The 21790-nt window shown below is 37.5% G+C and overlaps 1 long non-coding RNA gene and 1 other non-coding gene across 2 annotated transcripts in view; one reads left to right on the top strand and one right to left on the bottom strand.

The window, feature by feature from the left end:
- Positions 1-12491, top strand: part of LOC134806082 (uncharacterized) — a 105817-nt gene extending 93326 nt beyond the window's left edge. The window contains exon 3 of the long non-coding RNA XR_010146460.1: positions 12481-12491. This is a non-coding gene — a long non-coding RNA (uncharacterized LOC134806082). The remainder of the gene's footprint in view (positions 1-12480) is intronic.
- A 6558-nt stretch (positions 12492-19049) lies between these two features.
- Trnaa-agc (transfer RNA alanine (anticodon AGC)) lies at positions 19050-19122 on the bottom strand. The gene has a single exon. It is a non-coding gene; the product is annotated as a tRNA-Ala (tRNA).
- Between the last annotated feature and the right edge of the window lie 2668 nt (positions 19123-21790).

Raw genomic sequence — 21790 nt, 5'->3', positions numbered from 1 at the left:
ACTTTATGAGTGCACAAACTTAATAGTGAATTATTTAATTAATGTTCTAATTGAATTATCATTATTTACATTAATTGACATGTAATTGATTGTTAACAAATACCTAACAAGTTGTTAGTAGTCGCTACCCTATTTATTTACACTTAGTATACAGGCTACGGCTCGCCCACGACATTACGCGACTGGCGACGGCGGCAGCGACAACCATAGGTGGGAACGAAAGTTCCGATCGCTGTCTCGCTCCAACCTGGTTATCGCTGACGCCGTCGCAAGTTGCTCAATGTCGTGGCTGAGCCGTTAGAGGCGAGCGTCAAGCGACGCGTACGGCGGAGCATACAAAGTAGCGTCGGAGTTCGAGTGATTAGAGAAGCGTATATTGAGGTCGTAAGCATACTCGTACAACCATTACATGTACATAAATCTATAGCTAATTACTTACGCGGTGGATGATTATGTCCACGTTTCTCATGTAGCACTGTATTATGCAAAGTGTAAAGAGTAGCCCTACACCCGATGGATCCGTGCGTCGAGCAGCACCACCGTACCTGGTGGTTGTATGTGACTAATGCGGCCTTGGCGTAGTAAGTGTATCCGTTGTATGATAGCAGACGCTTGCCTCGCCGCGATGTAGTGAATACAGCTGAAGTACAAAAAAAATAGTCTCTTCTTAATAGAAAAGTGATGGTTACTTGGATATATACTTTTGAACGTAAATTTTAGAGATTTAAGTATCTATATTTGGAAAAGTTATCCGGAATATCAGATACTTTTGGCGCGTTGTTTCATCCGCTACTCGTGATGCTGACTGTACTATCAATTTGGCAACAACAGTTGACAGTGACAGCTCCCGCATCAACGCCGCAGTAGTTAAGCCACAGCAGTAAATCAGCAGCCTTGTCATCCAAATGTCACTTTTCTTCTTTAAACAAAATGCTAACAGTAAACTATAAAAAAATATTATGAAATTTGTATTTAGTCAGCTTAGTGGCATGATTATGAATGTTCTTGACGTTAACAATCTTGTTGTAGATGGTCATGACCGTGGCGCGGCAGCCATGTCGATGGTGGGTGGAGCAATGCCATCGCTTTTGTAGCTTGAAAAATGAGAACAAGAAATAATACAATAGTATTCAATTTTTAAAAGTTTAAGACTGTCGAGTTATTAGTTACGAGTCTGTCAATGTAAATCATTAAAACAATCTAAACAAAGATGTGGTTTGTGAGGACAGGTATCACAATAAGTCGTAACTTTTCGGGCGTGTCCCTTGGCTGTTGCTCTTCCTCGTTCAGCTGCCAGTTGTTTATAGCAACTGACACACGTTCTCCTGGTTTTTCTGGCAAATCCAGGTTTTTTCATCAAACGGTGTCTTGTTCGTTCTGTGAAACGTATTAGAGTAATTTAACATTATATTAGTATTTATTGATGAGGGTAAGTATCTCAGTTTCAATAAACACGAGGGAGACATTAGACATAAGGCCAAAAGACGTCACAATCTAATAAAAAATAGTTTATTATATAATGATAATGAAACTAGTAGAAGCAGAGATCATCATCATCATCATCATTTCAGCCTATATACGTCCCACTGCTGGGCACAGGCCTCCTCTCATGCGCGAGAGGGAAGCAGAGATAAAAAGTATTTATTTTGACAATTTACACGACTTTTAATTTGTTACAATATATAGATACCTACTGATCATAAAAAAGGTACCACACGAGAAATAAAAACCTCATAGTTGGTAATAAAGATATTTAATATACAAAGAGGTACACATTCTAAGTGCTGCAAGTACAAGTACAGATATAGTATGGATTATCTCAGGTGATTTTTTCGTGCTCGGACCCTAATCTGTTAAACAAAGGTATTGTTTCCTTTATGCAGTGGTTACACTGCTTACTGATAATAGCCCCGGCATAAGTAACGGAAACAAGTCCGTTTAAAACGCCAATTTACCATTCTAATTATATGGTTCAAATTCATGAAACGGCCTATTCGGAGATAACACGTTTTGTTATATCCAAAAACAAGACCACCCGGATTGCTCTCTGAATGAGCTGTCATATGAAATTGAACCTTAATACAATCACGATAGTTGCTCTTTAAACGACATGGTTGCTTTGGCACGACCTGTAGACCGCTCTCAAAAGAAACAAAGGCTTTTGTTTAACGGATTAGCACCCGAGCCCGAAAAACTATACCACTGGGTAACTATACCATTTTTTTTTAATAAAAAAGATTTTGGTGTGGCAGATGTTATTCACGATTCACGACCGCTTTACAAGCAAACGGTAATACGATACCTCGTGAATTATTTTGCACTTTCTCTGCACCTGAATCTACCGATCCATGTACTAAACGGCAGTGTTGGCCGAAAGTTAATGCAAATTGAAAATGTTGGCCATTAACCATTATAAATTGAACCTTAAACCGTAACAGACGATTACAGTTTACGATTCAATTTATAATGATTAATGGCCAACATTTTCAATTTGCATTAACTTTCGGCCAACACTGCTAAACGGTTTTGATAATTTATTGCACCTAAAACGACAAGTTACATATGTCCATAGCCTTCTGTACGTGCGGGTGGATCATGATTATGAGAGCCCTTAACCACCAATATCTCCTGGTTTTCGCCGTCGCCCATCGTGCACACTGTCGCGTTGCACCTCGTGCTCTGCTGGTTGGAACACACCCAGCGTATTTTTTTGTTCCCACGCCATTTTTGGTAGAAGGTGAATCCGTGGTATACGAGGAGAGGCTTGCCACGCTTAGATCTGACGAAACTGACTGAAAAATAATTAAAGTTATCAATATTCATAGAATAAATTAATTACGTATTGGAATTTGAAAAATGTACCTATATGGTATTCCTGAGATTTATTGGTTTCACCAATAATTATTACATTAAAAGGTATCACGAAGCCCCGCTTATGCATATCATCAAGTTTAGGTTTAGGGAATTAAAGGAAACACAATGTAAGCTAGTACAATTCATTCATATTCAAAATCCTTGGCAACACAATGTCCGTTATGATTATCAGTAGGTATAATGAATTGAATATTTGAATAAAATAACTTAATTAGAAAAACACTTCTTCTTCTTCCTCGCGTTATCCCGGCATTTTGCCACGGCTCATGGGAGCCTGGGGTCCGCTTGACAACTAATCCCATGATTTGACGTAGGCACTAGTTTTTACGAAAGCGACTGCCATCTGACCTTCCAACCCAGAGGGGAAACTAGGCCTTACTGGGACTAGTCCGGTTTCCTCACGATGTTTTCCTTCACCGAAAAGCGACTGGCAAATATCAAATGACATTTCGTACATTAAGTTCCGAAAAACTCATTGGTACGAGCCGGGGTTCGAACCCGCGACCTCCGGATTGAAAGTCGCACGCTCTTACCGCTAGGCCACCAGCGCTCTTTAATTAGAAAAACACTAAACATACAGAAATATCTCGTTAAGGTCACTTATAAATAAGAAACGTAAACGTAAAAACCTAAATAAGTGTGTTAAAAACTTGAAACTCACGAACGTTTTCTGCTCCGTCAAGGGCAATCACCGTTCTTAGATTCCACGCCACATTCATAATTCAGGCGTATTCCAATTTTAATAACAGGTTAAGAATTAGATCTGGATTGGGTATTGATCTGATCCACCTGTTATTAAAAGCAGATTACAGCTGATGGTCTATATACAACTAATTTATTCATTATTATTCAGAACGCCAACGTTTGATCTCAAGTGTCTCATAGAAGTGGGAAATGCGCACCGCGCTATGCCTTGAAAACAAAGCGCTTTCGTTCCTTTTAATAACATTGTTGTGAGCCATACATTACACAACAACCTTCAATAACAGTTTTAAAATATGGTTCTCAGAAAATTATTTAAATGACAATGCATTAGGCGCATGGTTATGTGTATGCTTGACCTTAACAATCTGATAATTAACTGTACAAAGGGACGCGCGGCACTTCAAAGTCTGCTGTTTTGAGCAACTCCACCATCCTTTGTCACCTTGCTTCCTTTTCTCGAAGTGGCTGAACCCATTGTAGATCAGTAGACGCTTGCCCTTTTGAGACCTTGTGAAATAAGCTGGAAAAAATAAGTAACTGTTAAATTCACATCCTCAGCTTGTAGTTAAGATACCATCAGTACTAGTAAGTTTTCACAAAAAATACCAAAAATCCGGTCAGCTCTATTATTCGAGAATATTAGGTGGATTAACAATGTACTTAGGATGTGCAGAATAACCCAGGATAAGGGCTGATAAAGACGGCGCGCGAACTCGCATGCGATTTTAGTTACACTGCGGACTGCTGGTTACGTCCAATTCAACCGACCGATCAAAAACAGCAATGTAATGAAACTCGTATGCGAGTTCTCGCATCGTCTAAATAGTGCTTTAGCGACAATCGTTGAAATAAATCGTCAATAGAAAGTGAAACGATTGTCATTTTATACGTGCTCTTGCGTTATAAGCAACAGAGTGACAGCGACGAACTCAAAAGTCCATATTTTGGAAATGGCGGCAGCCTGGTGCCTCGTGGCAAAAGTTTCAAGAATTCAAATAATTTCTCTTTACAACGGGATCTTTCCATCTTGCCTGACAGGTTCATGGTTATATAAGTTCTCCCTTGAAAGCTATCAGTTCGTCTCCGAACGTGTGTACGGTGGCTCGACATCCGCGGCGCTCGTGTGTGGAACGCCGCCATCTTGATTTGCCACTGGGTAACGGTCTCTGATAGTATGTAAAGCCGTGGTATACTAGGAGAGGGTTACCTTTTTGTGAGTTTGTGAAGAAAACTGAAAAAAAGGAAAATTATGTGATTGACACTGCAACCGCACACTGTTACCGCACATACATGTACAGAAACATAAACAAAGTCAATTAAATAGAGGTAACAACAAGCAGTCTTATCTCTTAAAAATGGTCTCTGACAACCTTTGAACCGAGAAAAATATAAAAAGTCGAATTGAATACTTTAACAACACAAACAATAAGAAAACATACTAGTAACTGACGATTATCCCGCTTTGGCAGTATGTATGACACTGAAATAGGAAGAAGGCTTTTAGAATCTAATAGAAGTGTTTTGATATGTATTTTCTTTCTTTTCCATCACCAGAACGGAATCATAATTATTTAAGTACAACATACAACAAATCTGTGTCAATGTTTTATTGCAATACACTAAATACAATTACAATATGGCTAGTTATATTGTGTATAATTTAAAAATTCTTCACTCATCTTCCTTACACAGACCGTTTTCCGAAACTCATGATTATGGTCGTTCCTCACTGTCACCACATCATCTCCGATGGTGTAAATATATGCCTTACATCCATGAGGAACGTGGGTGGAGCAGTACCATCTGACTTTCCCGTATCTTTCTGGTCGCGCGGAGAACGTGTACCCGTCGACGACTAGCTGACGATTACCCCGCTTTGACAGTTTGTAGGACACTGAAATAGAAAGAGACTTTCAGAATCCTTTTGATGTTGCAACGTTATTTTCTTCTTTCATATTCAGTGTTTCAGATATATGAGAGAAAATAATGAAAGAAAAATCTGCAATGTGTAAGACTAATTGTTTATTTTGACATTTAGAAATTAAAGTAGTTAAGTGCATGCAACATAAAAAAACTTCAGCTTAATATCATTGTTTTATCCTAATATTGGGTATAATTTATTTCTTCATTCTTCATTTCACTGACTGTTTTCCGAAAACCATGATTGTGTTCGTTCTTCATAGACACAACAACATTTCCAACGGTGTAAATAATTGCCTTACACCCGTGCGGGACGTGTGTGGAGCAGTACCACCGGACTTTCCCGTTTATCTCTGGTCGCGCGGAGAACGAGTACCCGTCCACGACCAGCTGACGATTGCCCCGCTTCGACAGTTTGTAGGACACTGAAATAGTTAGGAACAGGCTTTTAGAATCTTTTGGAAATTTATTTTCTTATCACCGGACTAGACAAACGGAAGCGCAATTTGCGTAAAACTACACCGAGTTACAACTTACGAGTGATTATCAAGGCTGGAATGAGATTCAAATATTTACTTGAGTATTTTAAAAATAAAAAACACCGATATATGTAATGTATTTAATTAAGACCAATAGATACATACAGACTACTTAATATACCTACATACAACAATAAAAATCTTAACAGCTAAAAATCACTTTAGGGACACTGTTCTGTTTGTTCTTCTGTCTTTGTTGGTCACTACTTATTCTGTTGTATTGTTGTGTGCCTGAACGCACAGCCAAGACCGCTAAAGTTAAGAACTTGAAATTTAGAACATAATATGTGACGTCCCACGGGTAAAGGTACCTTATGGCGGTTGGCGCTTACGCTATTATTAACGCTGCTCCAATATTATTGCGGCGCTATGCGACGTAAGCGCCAGCCGCCATAAGGTACCTTTTGCCGTGGAACGCCACATATATCCTTCAAATCCTTGAAATTTGGAACATTTATTTAGGTAAGCTATCAGATAAGCTAGGTATATAAGGAGAGGCTTGCTTTCTTATCTTATCATGAAAAGCTGCATATTCGCCACAGTAGCCAGACACAGCTAACTCTGCACAGACTTTTGCGTGAGGAAGTTTCATAAAAACAGTCATTATTTTCATAGAAATTTCATACTTATTATTTATGGTGACAAAAAGTTAAAGTAGGTAGTAGAAAGTTTTATCGAACTCTTGTCAGTCTTAGGCTCGGTTGCACCAAACCGTCTGTCACCGTTAAAGCCTTCGCTAAATTTTATTGTATGGGAAGTTTCATAGATCACTGCTGCGTGACATTGACCAGTCTGTTAACTATGGTTGGTGCAACTGGCCCTTAGCAAGGTGGATGTGTGTGTTCATGTCTGACAGAAACAATCTCGTCTTCTAAGGTGTGGATTACGGAGCGACATTTGTGCGAAGTCTGCCGGCTGCAGCGCCAACGCGTCTTGATTCCGACGACTGTGTGCACCTGATACGTGTAACCTTTGTAGAGAAGCCAGCGCGAGCCTGACTCGCGGGTGACGAACTTGGCTGGAATTTTAGTCAATTATTTATATTACTGTGTAATAACTCTCAAGTGCTTAACGAATAAAATACCTACAGTCAGCTGCAGGGAGACAACCTCCCCTGCAGAAAAATTTGGCAAGGGGGTCAGGTTAATTTTAATGTGACAAAAAACTGTTACGTTTATTGTAAATGTATTAATATATAAATTAAATAATAATTTTATAAAGGTAATCCTTTGTTATTTTAGGAGTTTCATAAATTATTCACAGTTGCTGCAAGTTATGTGGAAGTAAAGTAGTATTTATCTCTTATTCGCTACTCAGCTTCCACACTCTTTTCCCAAGGGCTCCTACTATAATAATTAGGTGGTAAATGGTTATGGCTGCCCTTAAGTCGCACGATCTTGTCAGCATTTGTCTTCAGTTTAGCCCGGCAGCCGCGTGACCAATGAGTTGAGCATCTCCATTGCGCTTTGACACCTCCAGTCAACAAGTACTCCCGGTAATACGTGTAGCCCTGGTAGCGTAGCAGTCGCTTGCCTTTTGCGGAGGTTACGAAGTCCACTGAAAGAATTCGTCACTTTATTTTTACCTTCTGAAAATTTTAACACGATGATGATAATTTTATGACTATCCTATTTCGAACAATCATTGTAAATGATCAAACAAAGCATCTTTATAAACAGTTTATTCAAAAAATAAAGGAAAACTTAAATGTCAATACCTAAGCCGACAGTCATTACACCCACCAGCCGATTAATTATATTAATAATGAAAAGCTTATTGTTTATCAATATATAAAAAATATCAATATAAAAATTACCTCTTTAGTGGACAAAAAAATTGTCCAAAATATGCTATGGCCTATAGCCTACATAAAAAATACAAGTTTTTTTAAGAAATCGAAATCCTGTTTATGGAATCTCCCAGTTGTTCAACCTTGGCGGTGGATGATTATGTAGATCATTTAAGAAAATAATTCGGCCATCGTCTATCATCATGCGAGCTCTGCATTTATGTTTGGCGCCTGTGGAACATTTCCAGCGTATGTTGGTATCTTTAGTTTGACGTCGGTACTCGAAGAACGTGTAACCTTGGAAGAGAATCAGTTGGTTCCCTTTCTGTGAAGTGATGAATTTAACTGAAAAATGTGCGATTATTTAAACGGTTCATATTACATATAAAATTAAAACTTATTTAATTCGCTAGAGCCTTGTTAATTGTCTTGTTTTAGAAGGATGTAATATGACCTACAGACTGGTTTATCAACACCTTTTTGTACCCACATTCTGAAGTCGTGACAACAAGCACTGCAGACAATACATATTTTCTGTGAAATAGTTATCAATGTATTTTTTTAAAGTAATAAAACAGACCTTTTTTTATTTTTATTTATTGAATATTACTAATATAATAATAACATGGGAGCAAATAAGGGGAGTTTTTATATTGTGGCTACTCGACTTACTGCCAGTAGCAGCCGAGTAAGATAGAGATAAGTACCTATCATATTAAAGTTCGCTCAGATACAGTGCGCACTAGCCATATTATTTATAGGTAGCATTAAGATATGTTGCTTCTTGAAGGCAAATGAGTATGAACATCGTTGACGGTGATGAGTTCGTCTTGGAACATGACTACGGTAGCCCGGCAGCCTTTGGACCAGTGTGTCGAACACACCCAACGGGTCTTCGAGGATTTAAAGCCATGCCGTGTAACTGAATAGGTATAATCTTTCAAAAGTAGCAGTTTATGACCTCTTCTAGACGTGACGAATTTCACTAGAACATAAAATTTTCTGTTAACCCCTCGCATATACCTATAGGTTTTGCCACTTTAGTTCAAATGAGCTACGTGCAGGGAGAAAAAAAATGCAAATCCCAACTAAGTCATGCCATAGATAAAATTAAAAAAAAAATGCAATAATATGTGCTTTAATGAAAAAACATGTGTAAATTATATGAACTTAATTCAAAGGTGGATAGGACTTCAGAATCATAGGAACAAACTAACTCATACACACAGAAAATAATCGAAGAGCTGGATATTAAGCATAACAAACAATTTTCTAGGTAACACATACATTTCAATTAAAAGAGTTAACATAAAGAATATATTTTTAACATAATAGCTCCTTAATAACACGATAGAAAACTACTAACATTTTACACACATTTATCATTATTAATCAGTGATGAGTATAATTAATAATAATTTATACTGAACAACGTCACTTTAAACAGTTATCTAAGTAAAGTTTGTGAACTTGAATGAAGTGGGTGAAATACAGCCAACTAGTCTTGGAGGGGGTTATTTAATGACAAAGCTTATTATTGGTTTGAAGGCGGATGGTTATGCGCATCATTTACGCTGATAGTTTTTTCATCCAACATCACAACAGCAGCTCGACAACGTTTAGACCAGTGTGTGGAACAGATCCACCGGATCTTCGGAGGGGTGGACAGTTTCGATGTAGCAGAGTAGGTGTAGTCCTTAAGGAGAAGCAATTGATACCCTCTTCTGGAGGTGATGAATTTTACTGAAACAAGTAAAAGTATTAAGTAAGTGCTAGTGTCATTTAAACTTAAGCAGCAAGTTTTTGACGACCGGTCTGGCCTAGTGGGTAGTGACCCAGCCTATGAAGCCGATGGTCCCGGGTTCGAATCCTGGTAAGGGCATTTATTTCTATGATGATACAGATATTTGTTCCTGAGTCATGGTTGTTTTCTATGTATTTAAGTATTTATATATTATATATATCGTTGTCTGAGTACCCACAACACAAGCCTTCTTGAGCTTACTGTGGGGCTTAGTCAATTTGTGTAAAAATGTCCTATAATATTTATTATTATCTCTTTATTTATTCTTCGTCTTAAGTTAGGTTATTTATAATATGAATATAAAAGTAAAATATAAAAACACTTACAAAACAATAAAAAATACATATAAACACATTATATAAAACCTAACCTAGGTTGCCGCTGGCAGCGGGGCTTGGCCTTAGCCCAATTTATTATTTATTATTATTATTTAAGTGGGAGATATTCCACCAGTGTCACTTAGAAGCGCTACACTGATTATTATTTTTAGAAAAAGTTAGGAAGCCAAATTTTGGTTTATACTTAATTATATTTTAAGCCAAGAAAGAATTTTATTTGACCAAACATCAGATTCGTGCTATTTTCAAAAGTTAAAAAGAATACGTGTTCGTAAGCGATGGTGAAATACTCCATCAAGTTTTGCAAGTAAGGGAACCAATATAAAATGAACCAAATAAACAGAGTACACACTAATCAAAGCCAATAATGGCAGTTGTTCATGTATATGTTAGCAGTTAAAATAACACATACACAAAATAATTACAAACATTTTATTTGCTTAAAAAGTAACCATAATCATAAGCGCTTTAGGTAGATGTTTAAAAGCCACTTTTGAATTTTAGTTTTATTTAATTCATTTCATCATTGCAGTAACATAAATGTATCACATTGTGTAAGAATTAAACGAAGATGCGGTTACCAGGCCATATTTCATTTCCTAAAAAGCATAACCAAAATTATAGCATTTAGAAATACAACGCATGGTGGTGATTCAATCTCAGATTACTTACACTACACTAGTATAGGTATGTATTATATTCAGATTATTATTTTATTATTTTTCTCAATATTTATCTTGGGTATGTTTTCGTCGGTGGTTCATGATTATGTTTATCATTGATCGCTATGACCTCATCGTCTATCATGGTTATAGTGGCCCTACATCTCTTAGAGTAATGCGTGGAACATATCTAACGGCGTTTCAGCCCTCGAGTGTTTTGGTACTCGAAGTAAGTATATCCCTTAAACAGTATCAAACGCTTCCCTCGTATCGACTTGATATACTGCGGCGATAAATAATCTGAAAATATTTTTTTCTCAGAGAAGGACGTGGAAGACAGAGTTTGTAGGGTATTGCGAAGGATAAAATTGATACGACTAAATAATTAAAATATCAACATGTTATTTAGAAATTTATTAAAAAGTGCAATTATGGTTTTAAAACACTCAATTACACACATGACACATCAAAGCAATAGAAAAGTACAAATCAATTTATGTCGCAGAAAATATATAAATGAGCTTATATGCAACTGACAAATATAATATTGAATCTTACTAATATAAACGAAAGCGATAGAAAAGTACCTACTAACAAATTTCTACTTGCTACTGACAAATATAATGAATCTTGCTAATAAACACAAAAGTATTAGCAAAGCAAAAACATATTTTGGGTTGCAGAAAATATGAAGATAAAGCTTACATGCTAATGACCAATATATTCAGTTTGAATGTTACTCATAAAGACGAAAGCGATAGAAAAGTACTAACAGCTCGAGGTTTAAGAACGTTTAACAATATTACAGCACTAAGGTGTGATAATTTCTTCTTCTGAGGAAACCAAGGACGATACAGACTTTATAACTATATTATTCTTAATTTTTTTCCTGTATTTAGAAACAGACTCCCTGTTTCTACGTCTTAATCTTTTTTGAACGCGTGGTGGCATTTCACGTATCGGAATAATTTTTCCTTCTGCTTTTACTCTATAATATCTCTGCTTTCTTTTTTCTCTGTACTGTTCAAGCAGTATTGGGTCGCTTCTAATTCTTGCTAATCTTGCACGCTCAGACAACTTCTTACGTTCTCTTTTTTCTTCTAGAGACATTTTTCTACGTGTACCAATCCAACGGTTGTGATCTAAAAAAAGAAGTACTTTAAACAATGCTCAAATTACTATGGCTTTTTTTTAATAAACAGGTCGCGTAGCCAACATGCCAATCGCTTACGCTCCGTAGCGATCGAAATGCAGTGTCACCGTCACACTAATATGGAAGAGTGATAAAGAGACACAACGCGTTTCGCTGTCGTAGCGATAGCGATTGTCACCAGCAGTGCAGAATGTTTATTACCGGTATAAACATGTTTCAGCTATCGATTATAGACTGAGTTCGAAACGGTACATTGTTTATATCACAAAAAACATATGCACTTTATAAAACCAAACTTTTAAATAATAGAATTTTATTATACGTAGGTATATAGGTTACAATTTTAAACTAAAGTATTAATATTTATCTGTTAAGTATGAATTTTCATATCTCGGGATCATGGGGTCCCAGACCTTAGCAAGACGTACGCAAGGCCGGAACCAGCATAACAGAATGCTTTTATCCCTTAAGAACGCAGGCCGCGTAGCCAAAAGTCGCTTACGCTCCGTAGCGATCGAAACGGAACTGTCACTGTCACACTAATATGGAAGAGTAATAGAGAGACACAAAGCGTTTAGTTGTCGAAGCGATAGCGATTGTAACCTTGGCTAGGCCGGCTAGTTCCAGCTCGCTAACAATCATAGTTTTCGAGAAATCTTCATTGTCACAACTCCCCTCTGTCAAAACCCTCCTTAGTCTCACCCACCTTATAAATTACTGTATTTTTTATTCCTACATCTTTGACATTAAATTATTTAGTATTCATAATACAATTTCATATTTGTATTTAGTCAATGACTATGTTCAGAATTAGCAAAGATGATACTGCCATCTATAGTGCGCAGAGAGGCGCGACAGCCGCGCGTGTGGTGTGACGAACAAAACCAGGTGACGACCGGCGTGTTCCCGCGTTTGGTGCGCGTCGAGAACTTGTAGCCAGCGTACAGGATCTGTTGGAGGCCTTTGCGTGATGTGATGAATACGGCAGCTGACAGAAAATAATTTCATTATTATTTTCAGTTATTGATGTTATTATCGTTATTACAGTGCCCGAGATTAAAAATAAAATTATTAACAATTACAATGTTGATGATTATGTTACCCTACTACACGAATTTCTGCCTTTTACTTTTTCCAGTACACTACAGTTGAATGTGTGTGTATGCAATGTGCATTTAATTACGGAGTTTGAGGTGAAAGCATTGAAAACGAAGTTATTAATCGTATAATATTTTTATTAGTTTAAATTATTTATTTTAGAAGTACTTTTCCTACACACACTATGTACATTTTATTTGCAAACTTATAACTCAATATTAATATACATTTGACTTAAATAAACTTGTAATACCCTGTTAAGTAGTAAGTTTTGAGACTAGAAAATACTTACTAAATAGTTCTTCTAAATAGGATTACTCTTATTAGGAACTCAAAATATAGTGCTATCATTTCAGCAAAATAAAGTTAGTATAGAACTAAGATTTTTAAATTTCTTGGTTGTCTTAGAAAGGCAGTCAGTCTAAGTCTACAAATGTATTTTTATACAAACCTTAAGTCGTACATTGTTCATGTTTCTGGTAGGTACAGTCAGCGAAAGTATTAGCTTAGCATACAAATGTGTATGCAGAGGTGCTAAGGTCGCTAATCAGGTACTTAACTATGGGCATTTGGAATGTGCCACACGCTTATTTTTATTAATTCAAGGTGAATCGTGGTTATGCTCATTCCTGGTTCTCGTAATTATATCTCCAACAGTATAAATGACAGCCCGACAGCCCTTGTGCTGCCGGCGACAGTACCATCTGGTCTTCAGTACGTTGTTTATCATCCTGTGGTAGTGCGGAGTGAATATGTAGTTCTGATAGAAGAGGCGCTTGGATTTACCTTCCCCGTATATTTGGTAATCTTCACCTGTATAGACAGTTATTATAATGTCATTTGTCAATGATGTCAATGAGATTTAGTGGACTACAAAATAAACTTGCAAAGGCTAATGCAATTTTGATATGTTAAAATAAAGATTTAAAATACAATGGAACAAAAGGCATTTTTATAAAGGCATTCTTATATTTTTTTTATATAAAATAGGTTAGAAGTTATTTAAGAAAATAGCCAAAAAATTATCATTTAATAAATATTCATGAAGGGGTGGGCCTTTATCTCCGAAACTACTGGCTCTAAAATTTTGAAAAAAATACACAAAATAGTTCTTTACCTATAGATGACAGGAAAACCTATTAAAAATGTGCAGTCAAGCGTAAGGCAGACTTAATGTGTCGGACGGAACCCTTGAAACGCGAGTCCGACTCGCCCTCAGCCGGTTTTTTATCTCGAGTGCCCAACTACAATAGGTTAACGTCAAAACCAAAAAGTTCAATTTAAAACATTAATTTCGATAAAAACTTTACAACCAAATGATATAAAAACCACAAAACATATAAGGCACACAGTCCATTCTTTTAAGTAAAAAAAAATAGGTAATTATTTTAATTTAGTTTGCTTGGGTCTTCCCATCTGTTTGGTGTATTTTCCGGATTTCAGATGATTTGTAAGCGTTCTTTGGGGTATGCCGTAATATTTAGCCGCTTGACGTTGAGACATTTTCTTATTTAGTACAGCATCCATTGCGGCGCGCATATTGGATTCAGACCAAATACCTCGCTTTTTCTTTCCTGAATTGATGAACTCATATTTACCTAAAATAAAGGAAAATAATAGTAAATTAATACACAACAAGGGCATAACGTGACACATTCTACCCGACTGTCCGATTCGAACTTTAAGATACGTCAATTAATAGATTTAGAAACGATATGGATTAGATGTGTCAGTGTCAAAAGTAACATTTTCGTCAGTGTCAGATATGTCAGTGCCAAATGCGACGTTTCTTCAAACAAAAACGTCACTTTTGACAGTGACATATCTTATCCATATCGTTTCTAGATCTATTAGTTGACGTATCTTAATTTTACGACGCGACGCTACGCGAGGCAATTTACCGCTGAAGAAATGAGTACCTACTTGGGTCTGCGCACGGCCGCGTGGAGAGTGCAAGCACATCGGCCAACAGCTGCAGCAGTGGCATAACTAGTTAGCTGTGGAGCGTACTGTAGCCTACCTATATTATTATGTTTCCTTGAACATTCGTACCTGTAAGTGGGAACTGAAAATAAGGCATAACCAATTTCAAGATAACGAAATATAAAAAATATACAAAATATTACCAAGGTATAAGCACAGTATAATAAATAGTACTAACGTACAGTATGGACACTCCCTGCCTCCCGTTGAAAGTGCCGCCCACCCGCTCTCGGTTACCTCACAGTTACCGGCTGGCAAGGACGGACGACGCGGTGCGCAGAGCGGAGGCCACGTAAAATATTCAAATATTAAACAAATATTTACAAAACCTATCAGAACACACTGAAAACAACACAATATCTATATGAACAAAAAATCATGTTTTCAACTTACGTAATATTTTGGTGGCCTGAATTTTCATACAGAAATTTTGTTACTTCGTTTATACTGATTCAAATAGGAAACTATTGTATAAATCGAGCTAGATACCCACCTTACAACATAATACGATTTTTATTTCTTCCTAATTCGCGCAATGAGTTTTGAGTCATTGAGGTCATCGAACTTCACAACAAAATGGCGGAAACCCTAGCACGTCTTATCTCACTCACACAAGCATGGTACGCGTTCACCTACACGAGGTTAGACTGTGTGCGTAGGAACGCGTTTGTTTCATGCATTTGATCGCCAGTGTCCGGGGTGTGGTATAAGTCTACTCACCAATAAGCTGCCCGTATGAATTCTAGCATTCACTTCACTATTACTTACTTAAAGCTCAAGTATACGCGATTAAGTCCCATTAAAGTAAATAGTAACACTATGAAATATCAGGAATTTATCTGTAAAAAAAACGCATCTCCCGATATCGCGAGCGACTATCTGGCTCACTCTTACGCGTTCCCCGATATTACTGAGAGAGACGCAAGCGTCATATTCATATCGAATACCCACTCTGATATTTTTACCCGCTGTCATTTTTACCCACTGCAGATAGGTAAAGTAAAAAAAGAGGGCAGCGTGCAAGGGCAGGTATACAAAAGGGTCCCTTCATAGGAATTTCGAAGTGGGGTCGCTTGCACCTGTCATTTGTAAGACCGACGACCCCATGGCGACTAATATATACAGTGTATTCATACGTGTCTTATCTAGTGAACAAACACTTCTCGAAGACTTATCACACTTTCCTCTGGAATTACTCAATAATCATCACTTAAAATGTTGTTATATAACTTAAAGAAACTCGCAAAGTATTGAAATCATCCAAATAACCACAGAAAAATATAATTTCTAATAACATTTTCATCAATAATCCTAATAACGAACGCATCACCTCAAAAACATCTGACATTACGATGTTTAGATTTTCTACGGATTTGACGTTTGTTTGTTTACATGATAAGACACGTATGGATGAATACACTTTAGAACCATTCTTGGTTGGCTAGTGGGACTATTTAAACGTTATGGTTTTTTTACGCTTGGATAGCTTTGGATATTTTGGTGACTGCACTTTTTCAAATTTTTTTTAACACATCTTTTAACGTTCGCAATTAATCTCATATTATTTGTGCCAACAACAAACTCCAAGACTGGCCAGTCAGATGTAATTACACTTAAAATTATTTGCGATTAACGGCGCGATTCGGGAAATGAATTAGAGATTAACTAGATACGATATAGTAAAGATATGTGACGTCCCACGGGTAAAGGTACCTTCTGTCGCATTATAAACACTGAAACATGTAAAAATCACATTAAACCGGATCCAATAGAAGTTTTGTTGATGGCCAATACTGGATCTAATCGTGGTCAAAAACAACTGGCTGATAAAATTAATGATTATTATATAAACTTGAATAAATCAGAGTGTAGGCAAACAGATGTGGGGAAAGCGCTTGACTTTTTGGACGAGGCTACTAAGTTAGTAGTGTCCAAAGTTGACACTTTCCTTTTCACGATTTCAGAGATTAAACAACTGTTAAAAGCCATAAAATCCAAACATTCGACAGATATTTATGATATGTCGGCAAACCTTATAAAGAAATTGCCTGATAATGTCATGGATATTTTTTGTGCCCTGCTAAATCAATGTGCTATTATTGGGGAATATCCTAGCTCATTGAAGATAGTCAAAGTTAGCCCAGTTTACAAGGGCAAGGGATTGAAAGAGGAAAAAAAAATTTCGTCCCATATCATTAGTACCGGCTCTATCGAAAGTTGCTGAGCTAGGCCTTTGTAATAGGTTGATGGATTACTTTGAAACTAACAAGTTACTTCACGATCGCCAGTATGCATACCGCCACGGCAGGTCTACGGTAGATGCTGCTCGTGCGGTCTATCAGCGTGTCCTTCAGTATATCGACCAAAAGAAAATGGTTGCAGCAGTTTTTTGTGACTTGTCACGTGCGTTTGATTTAGTTGATCACGGATTATTATTACATAAGTTGCAAAGGTACGGTGTACAAGGTAGTCTTCTAAATTTTATTAAATCGTTTTTGAAGGGCAGGGAACAGGTTGTGTCCGTTGATGGGGGGGCAACTAAATCTGAGATGAGGACCCTTGATGACTGTTCTGTCCCTCAGGGTTCAGCGGTTGGAAATTTCCTCTTCTTGGTGATGATTAATGACCTCATTAGTTTATTTCAAGATGGCGATTTTATAATGTTTGCTGATGATGGATGTGCCATAATTACTGGTGAGACCTTTGATGAACTAAGAGAGAACATTTTATATACATTAGTAAAATTGACAAGTTGGTTCCAAGTAAATGGGTTTTTGATTAACTTAAATAAGACATCTATAATGCATTTCTGGCTAAGAGGACTATATCCGACACCCCTTGGCATAACGATAAATAATACTACACTTCCACAGGTGCAGAACACGCGGTTTCTTGGTGTCGAATTTGACTGTGGCTTGAAATGGGACAAACATATTGATGCACTTACCAGTAGACTTACTAAAGCGTCGTTTGCACTGTCTCGGCTTGCTCCTGCACTATCATGTAAGAATCTCCGTATGGCATATTATGCGTATGTGAACTCAATCTTAGTGTACGGTATTGACGTTTGGGGGCTGGCAGCCGATAGGGACAGAGTATTTTTGCTACAAAAGAGGGCTGTTAGAATGTTGTCTGGGGTGCCGCCATTTACTCCGACTAAAGAGTATTTCCGCGAATTAAAAATTCTAACGGTACCCTCGTTATATATTCTTGAAGTGGCGAAGTACCTACATGTATATGCACAAAAGTGAATATGTGATGCGTCGACCTGAACAAAGGAGAACTGATAGGGATATTAAGTCTGTCTTTGTCAGGCTTGCGAAAACATCCAACTCGTTGGGGGTAGTTGGAATTAAAATCTTTAACAGCCTGAGCCGTGAGATTAAAGAGGCGTCTTCGTATGACCTGTTTGTTGAGAAGTTGAAAGCATATTTAATTGATAAGGCATTTTTTACGGTTAAGGAATTCTACAGTAAATTTAACATTAAATAATTTCGTAAATAATGACATTTGTGATGTATTTGTGATGTTTAAGCTATTTTCTTCTTCTTTCCTTGATCTGGTTGTGTTTTTAATTTAGTGTTAGTGTTTCGTAGTTGAGTGTTTAGTGTTAGTTGTATATTTCGTAGTTCTATTGTGATTTTGTTGACATGTGTTATTTTGACATTAAAGAAATTGAATTTGAATTTGAATTTGTCGGTTGGCGCTTACGCTTTTATTAACGCCGCTCCAATATTATTGCGGCGCTATGCGACGTAAGCGCCAGCCGCCATAAGGTACCTTTTTCCGTGGAACGTCACATATCTTTACTATTTCATATCTAGTCAATCCCTTATTCATTTCCCGAATTGCGGTGCTAGCTGCCATAAACCTTTTGCCGTGGAACGTCACATATCTTTACTATATCGTATCTAGTTAATCTCTAATTCATTTCCCGAATCGAGCCGTTAGTCCTTTGCATTCCGGATCCAATAAATATGGAAATATTTAGATCTGAAATCAAAACCGTGTAGACGATGAATAAAGGTCGGTACAGAGCGTGCAAGTGCGTGTTGTTACATAATTATGACTCCTCATAAAAGACGGCACACATCGCTTGCTTAGCGCATGTTTGTTGCAGTATGACGTCTCTGAGGAATCTATGAAAACAACTATATAAAACAAATGAAGGAATTATAAAAAGTTGGAGGCGCCGGGTATCGATCCCGGTACCTCTCGCATGCTAAGCGAGCGCTCTACCATCTGAGCTACGCCCCCGTGCCTACTGCAGTCAAAATCATCGTCCACTAGCAGTCAATAAAAGAGATCAATTTTTAACACTTGACACTGTGCCAAAAGTGCTGGCTGGCCGTGTTTTATTCTTACGCTGCGTCTTACGTAATAAGCGAACAACTCGCGAACGCGACGCGGTGCGGCGGGCCCAAGGCGTTCGCGTTTGCAACGAGATCGCCCACGTAGGACACTTCTATAGGTATCAAACGATTGATATAGCTCGCGCCTCGCCGCACCGCTTCGTTTCGCGTTCGCGTGTTGTTCGCCTACGTAGTACGCTGCGTTAGGCCGCGGACTGGTGACCAACACGCGACACGTCCGGAGAGCGTTGTGGAGGCAGGCAGTTAAATATCATTATCCTCATGCTATTTTGTAAGGTGCATCCACACCGCAGTTCATTTTTGCATGGGGAGGTAAGTTACCTAATGTTACCGTGTTGCCCAGAATTGGTCAGCACTGTTGATTAAGTACCTGTGAAGAAACATACCGTATCAGTACTATTACCAACCTTTACTTACACATACTTAGTTACTTAAAAATAAACCACTCAGTTGTAAGACTACTTAAAATAAAAACAAAAAATGTGCCATCACATACCATTATTTATAATTCTAGTTACACATCAGACGGTTAGATAACCTAGCTTTAAATTTAGCGGTAGTTATACAATACAGATTTCTGTAGGTTTATGAAAACGTAAGCACTATCAATAAATCAGTAATTGCATATTTTTTACCAAAAGAAAAGTATTAAACTATATAAATATGATACATAAAACTTTCGCATTTTGAACACATATTAACTCACATTTATAGACCTGTGTCGAAACGTCGGTAAATAAAGGTATTAAAATAAATTTGCGATAGACCCATCTATAAATGTGAGTTAATATGTACAATTATATGGAGCAATAGCTAAACTAACAAAGGAGAGAATGGAATGAGAGATAATTTCAGCTGGCAATTGGCAGACATACCGTCATTATGACCATGTAAGGGTTCCTTTAAAAACTTTAGTTTGCCTGGGCCATAATATAATCTCTTTTATCACAAAATTTTACACTAACATTATTAAATTTGTAAAATAAGCATTACTTCTTAAAATGAAAAATAAAGCTTCATAATACTTCAAATTCTCCATGAGTTCCCACAGACAATTACACTATCAATGGTTATGCTGATTCTTAATAAAGATGATTTCATCCTCAACCATATGTATGACAGCTCTGCACCCCCTGGAGTTGTGTGTCGAGCACATCCACCGCGACTTGGCGCCTCCCAGCTTCTGGAACCCGAATGTGTAGCGGCCGAGCTGGATGAGCTTGCGGCCTCGGCGTGACGTCACGAATCGAGGTGCTGAGGATTCTGGAAGAGGTGAGGTGGTTAGGGACGTTCTAATGTTTATGAAACCATTTAAGTCGCGCTTGGTTGACATACAAAATCTTACCAAAGTTAGCTCACATTTTAAATGGAAGTTTATTAAATGGAGCGTTCGTAATCTGAATGGATTCAATACTACACCTACACCATATTAATAGATACCACTTGGACCATGGTTTCGATATTTGAGCAATGTAAAAACGAGTAAAACTAAAAACATGCATTTATTTGAGTGATCATATGACTGAAGCATATGGTAACTAAGGATAACTTATGGTAATGTCCTACACCTAAATACTTAAAAATTACTAAACACGACGACGGGTTATAAGCGATACCATACAGCATTTTGTGTTTTCTTAAAGTTAAGACCACTAAAAATGTATGTACCCACTTAATTGACTAAAAATGTGCTACATAGGTTACTCTAAGTAAAAAAAGATAATTCAATATAAAAAGTACAATTCTGAGAACATAAAACATTTAATTCAGGCGCTTATGATTTACATCAGCGGTCGGCAACCTTTTTTTGCGTAGTTTTAGTAGCGTAGTTAACGATGAGTAAGTTGACGCGGGCCGCACTTTGTTAATATTTATGACTTTATCAGACATTGTCGTTTCTCAATATTACATAGCCAGAGAGGCTCGCAGGCCGCAAGTGACAGTTTCACGAACCGCATGCGGCCCGCGGGCCGCAGGTTGCCGACCGCCGATTTACATGGATAAAATCACAATTAGGTACCTCCCGGTGATTTCTGTTTAAGCGCCCGAGCTATATTTTTGTAAAGGGTTACTGTTAAATATAGGATCTATGTTTTCTGCTGTTTTTTCATTTGATTGACCTGTCGACACTGCACGCTCCATTTTTTAATTTTGTCCAAATATTCGGTGTACTTAACCGGGTCTGCTTTTAATTCAGTGAACTTTTTTCGCGCACTGAGAGATTTTGTCGCCGCCTTCTTCGCCATTTTGAAAACTGTAACAATACAGAAAAATTATTTAAAAGGATGAGCTGGTTCTATAAATCATTTTAATAATTTCTCATCATTCATTCATTCATTTCATTTCAGCTTATATACGTCCCACTGCTGGGCACAGGCCTCCTCTCACGCGCGAGAGGGCTTGGGCTATAAGTCCCCACGCTAGCCCAATGCGGATTGGGGACTTCACATACGCCTTTGAATTCCTTCGCAGATGTATGCAGGTTTCCTCACGATGTTTTCCTTCACCCAAAAGCTAGTGGTAAATATCAAATGATATTTCGTACATAAGTT

This window comes from Cydia splendana, chromosome 2 (assembly GCF_910591565.1).
Source record: "Cydia splendana chromosome 2, ilCydSple1.2, whole genome shotgun sequence".
Taxonomy (NCBI): domain Eukaryota; kingdom Metazoa; phylum Arthropoda; class Insecta; order Lepidoptera; family Tortricidae; genus Cydia; species Cydia splendana.
Note: the sequence above shows the minus strand (reverse complement) of the source record. Positions and strands in the feature narration are given on the sequence as shown.